The sequence below is a fragment of the Pseudonaja textilis genome, chromosome 2 (genome assembly GCF_049901715.1).
Source record: "Pseudonaja textilis isolate UNSWEBS1 chromosome 2, rPseTex1.2, whole genome shotgun sequence".
NCBI lineage: Eukaryota > Metazoa > Chordata > Lepidosauria > Squamata > Elapidae > Pseudonaja > Pseudonaja textilis.
The window spans coordinates 81,581,394-81,587,191 of NC_141991.1; positions in this window are offsets into that span (position 1 = coordinate 81,581,394).

Below are 5,798 nucleotides of genomic sequence, written 5' to 3' on the forward strand. Positions count from 1 at the left end.
AGCCTGTTCACAGAAAGCCTGATGATGGCAGGTGAGATTCTGCCGAAATGTTGCTACAACTTTAAAAGCACAACTACAATGATGTGGGAAAATACCCGAACAAAGCTGAATACGATATATATAGAGTCCAATCAGGTATCCTATATATATATAGAGAGAGAGTCCATACATATATTTAAATAAATGAATATGTAAAAAACTGTTTCACTTTTGTTCAGGAGGGAATTTTTTGACAAGCTGAGCCCAAAAGATTGTGTATTCTTATGATCAATGATATAATGGATTTGAAGATAGCAATTGTGCATGTCCCTATTATGAAGTATGGACAAATTAAAAATATTCATATTTAGAGACAACTGTTCTTCCTTTCATGGATTTAATATCTGTAACAAAATAGGAAGCTGTTAAAATAACTAAGTTACATAACCATTATATTTATAATATGGAAATCATTTCTGAAAAAAAAAATGAAATAGCTGAAAAAGTCTTAATATTGTAACTGCGTGAGATAATAGCTCAATATAAATTTTAATTCAACAAGAGTTCTAAGAACTGTGTAATATTATCTGCAATGTAATTTGAATTTGGCATCTGAGAAACATGATATTCCCGAGTACCATATGTGCATGAAGATCCCAGAATAGAGAATGAGCAATGTGGTGCATGACATGTTTAGATAATGCACAGTGACATCAGAATTGCATGGGATTAGTATTAGCTGTAGCTTTTATTATGATCACAACAAACAAAGCAGAATATGTAGGCATAGAAAAGGATTTAATGGACAGGCAGGGCATATACCACTATATATTTCTATTTTTTAATGTCTATAATATTTTGTGTTATACAACAATGTGAATGGAGGGAAGAGTTAATAATATTCTGAGTTTATAATTTTACACATCAAACATAATTATATCTGTCTAGGAGTTCAGAATGCTGACTTCCAGCTGCATCAGCCAATAGTAAATGAGGGTTCCTGTTCCCTCATAGCCATTCCTTGGGCACTGGAATTGACTTTTCCCTCAGATGCATTGTATCAGAGGTGGTATTCAGCAGATTTTGACCAGTTCTGGAGAACTGGTAGTGGAAATTTTGAGTAGTTCAGAGAACCGGCAAATACCACCTCTCACTGGAGATTTTATAGTATCCTTCCCCTGCCATGCCTACCAAACCACACCCACAGAACTGGTATGAAATTTTTTTTGAATCCCTCCACTGCATTGTAGCAAAAACCATAAATCTTCCAGTGTAGAGGAAGGTGGCTTTCCACTGGCTTTCCTCACCTTGTTTCACAGCTTGTCTCTCTTAACACCCTCACTTCTTGGTTTATTGTAACAGGCAACAAAATAAAGTGCTTTGGCAGCTTGTCTATTGCTAGATAAAAAACCCAGCTACTTATTTTCAGTACAGATAATCTTGAGTTTGATCACAATTGGGGGCCATTGCTAAGCTGTAAAATGAGTCATGCCCGATTTTATGACCTTTTTTTGCCAAATCACTGCAGTTGTTAAGTGAATCACAAAGTTATGTAAATTTGACTTGTCAATCACATACTTTGGGACACAATTGTTATATCCCAGTTGCCAAGTACCCTAATTTTAATCTCATGACTCTAGGGATACTGCGATGGTTGCAAATACAAGGATGGGCCACGACTTTTTTTAGTGCTATTGTAGTTTCATATGGTCATTAAATAAATGGTCATAAGTCGTGGATTTCATTAAAGTTGAAACAATTACCACAAAGTAGGTTTTTTAAAGACTTCATGGTGCAGCCAAACTTCATGATATGGCCTGCATAGCATTGATTTGGCCTCTGTGTTGCTCTTAGAATGGATTATTACACGGCCATGTGTTGAACTGGATACAGTCCTGTGATAGCTTATGAGTGATAACATCAACAATATGCATTGGAAAAGCATAGATGTAGTGTATTGTTGTTTTTTTAAGATCATCATTCCAACCAAATATTTGGCTTAACCAGTTGCAATAAACTGCAAGATATTGTCATTCAAGACAATGCCATTTCATTATATATTCATTATGCTGTTTGTGGGACTTAAATTTACAATCTGGCAGCCAACTTTGGAAGGTTTCTGAAGTTTCAGTCTGTATTAAAAGGTTAAAAAAATATTTCATGTATCAGTCTTTGGAAGATTAGAACAATTTACTCAAACAAGGTCTAGCTGTAGGATTATATTAATATTTCTGTCTTTTAAATAATTTTCAATGGGAGTTACTGTATTGCAAGCTGTACTGGATCAATCAGCAGTGTAAATTGCCCATTAGTATCACCTTAGGTGCCTTTAGTATCACCTTAGATGTGTTTATGCATATTTATTTCATAATTACAGAACACAATATGTTTATCTAAACGTTTCTTAAAGTGCCATTTCTAACTGATAGTATCTTTATTAAATACACATACATGTATTTAATAAAAACACTATCAGTTGCAGGTAGAACAGTTACTCTTCTGAAAAATATATCAATAACCTCTTTTCCTTCCTGATCGATGTGTGCAGTTGCATTCTCACAAGCAGTCTAGTCGGAAGAGAAAAAGAAGAGGTAGAAATTGGGCTTAAGTGACATGCAGCATTGCAGGGTACTTCTGCTAACTACCGGTTGCCAGCAGCTTGATTCTCATTTCTGACTCTGTAAATCACTTAGGCCTGTAAAGCACTGTGAAGCGGTACATAAAGTCTTAAGTGCTATTGCTATTGGGTACTTAACACTAAACTGTATACATTTCATGGGGCTCTTCTTCATGGCAGAGTCATAGTGCCATCCATCAGTCCTCAAGGCAGCAGAAAATGTGAACAAAATAAAATCTTCTGCCCCTTGTGATTCCCCTCCTGCTGCAGGCATGATGCCATGTGCTGTTTGCATTTATGGCAAGCAAACGTTGTACAGGGCAAGTTAAGGACATACCTGGTGGAATTCCCATGGCTTTGTTTCCTTCCCCTTCCACCAAACTTCACCCGTTGGCAGGAAAATATCCATCAAATACTCTGAGGCGGAATAGGAGTGAGGTTTTCTTTACAGATTGGTGGGCTAGCAACCTTACCCATTCAATCAAAGCCCACTCTGGTTTGGCACGGATTACTTGGATATGCTCAAAGCTGATGATCAGGCTCCTTTCGACAGGGACTTAGCACTAATTCTTTTTTCAACACTTTATTGGATTTTCCATTTATACATACCATTACTAATTGAACATTACTGTTACAATATATATACATGTATGCATCCTATCCACTCTTTTCTACTTCTGTACCCTCATAACTATTTATATACATTATTTACATTTTCTATTCTTATATCTATTGTCAATCCGGACATACCATGTTTCCCATATTGTATTGTATTCTGTGTCAGCTTTCCCTTTTAGTGCCATAGTTTATCCATTTCCACGCACTCGAAGATTTTTTTTTAATTATTAAACCTTCGGGAGGTATGGCATTTTTCTTCCAGTACTATGCGTAGGAAATTCTGGTTGCTGTTATTACGTGTAATATAAGATATTTTATCTTTCTATTATACCGTATTTCCCCATGTATAAGCACCCCCTTTGTATAAGCCACCCCACCAATTTTTGGACTGTGAAGTTTTGAAAAAAATATTTTATTAGAGAAACAAGTTATGAAGAAAGAAAATTTACAAAGAAACAAAATTCGACGTCTAGATCTACAACTTCGGTCATGACGCCGAAAGCGGTGCGGGCGACACTAGCAATCTACGCATCGGAACGAGAGTAGGAACGAAGCATTCAGGCCGATGCCTAGCGTATGCATTTCTATCGCGTACTCGCACTCGTAATCGTATCATCACGTACAATTTTACAAAAAAGTATAGCATACTGCTGGAAAACCAGTTTATTCCTACTTTATTATTTTATGCATTTTTCACGTATAAAAAGTGTACCTGCTTTGTATATGCCACCCCCCTACTTTTGGGACTTGAAAATTTTGGAAAAAAGGGGTGGCTTATACATGGGGAAATATGGTAGTTTCTTTTAATTATTCCTAAGAGGAATAGTTCTGGGACAAAATCAATTTTATTTTCAATTAACTCCTCTAAGCACATATGAATCACTTTCCAGTATTTCTTCACTTTGGGGCATGACTACCAAGAGTGAAAGGTGGTACCTTGTTGATGTCCACACTTCCAGCAATTTGGTTTTAGATTTGGGTAGATCTTGGCCAATCGTGAAGGTGCCATGTACTAACGACAGAACATTTTGTGTTTCTTTTCCTTGTAAGCTGCCAATTTTGTTATTTTATAATTGGTATTCCAAATCTTTTCCCACTGTTCTAGTTTAATAGAATGTCCAAAATTTCTACCCCATGCAATCATTGATCCTTTTACAATCTCCTCTGCTCTATCCCATTCTAATAAGTGTTTATATAGTATATTTTAGATAATAATTTTTCATCTGCACCAATCAAAATTTTATCTAATTTTTGTAATTCGTTGTCTATTCCAAATTCCTGTCTTTTTTTATATCTTGCTTGTATTTGCATATAAGTCCACCAATTCAATTTTATTCCCTGTCCTTCCAATTCCTGCCTACTCTTTAGAATTCCCTTGTGTGTCTAAAATTTCCCTGTACCTGGCTGTTTTCTTGATCTCCGTTATATTATGGTGGACTACTGCTTCCAAGGGGAATATCTAGTTTGGAATTTTCAGATTTATTTTTTATTTGTCTCCATGATTGTATCAATACATCTCTTATTCTGTGTCTATAGAAGTGTAGATACGGTTTATTTTCTTTATCCCACAGGAAGGCATGCCTAGCACTACTAATCCTGATAGTTTGTCCAAGATAGTCTGATTCTGGAATAGCACTAAGGTGCTCCCCAAAAGAACACACCTGTACAGAACTCTTGTAGCAAAACTGTGAGACTCCTTTTTGACACTGGTTTAACTTCATTCAGATGAGCGCTACATCCACGTTCAAAAAATCTGAACAAGAGACAGTAGCTAGGTAAGTTGCATAATGATTGCAGCAACAAGGAAAGAAAGGCTCTTCTCCTATTTAACAGGTAACAGATAATCAGAGTTGGAAGGGACCTTGTAGGTCATCTAGTCCAACACCCACCCACCCCGCCCAAGTGGGAGACCCTACACCATTTCTGACAAATGGCACTCTTCTTGAAAGTCTCAAGTGATGGCGCTCCCACAACTTCCAAGGGCAAGCTCTTCCATTGGTTGATTGTTCTCACTGTCAGAAAGTTTCTCCTTGTTTCCAGGTTAAATCTCTCTCCTTGTTCAGTTTCCATCCATTATTCCTTGTCTGGCCTATTTCAGTATGGAGTCCTTGGCCACTGCTGTTTCAGGTTGATTTCAGGTCTCTGAACTTGGATGGTGTAGCCAGGACAGGTTTGAAGGAGACTCTGCTGTTGTCTAAAATCAGAAGGAGCCCAAGACTGGCAGACACGAAAGATCGGGATACGCCTGCCCCAGCCTGAAGTGGTGAATGATGATCCCGTCCTGGGAGTGGAGCGGGCGGGGGAGTTTCACCTGACTTTTAATACCGAGGTTGACGGAGTGCGTCAAATTGCACAAAAGCCTAAACTGCTGCGGGTTGTTGCCTGCTTCACACAGTACGTGTTTTTGGAGACGAGATCAAAACAACGTCATGAGGGCCCGGCAGAAAAGTTGCCCGGGCACGTTCTTGGCGTGCATCGGAGAAAGCAGTGAAAAAAGCCGAGCTCTGAAATTGCAAATAATCCGAGCATGCGCTTTGGAGCCCTTCTTGGGCGCAACCTATCCCTACCCGCCCCCCCCAACCCC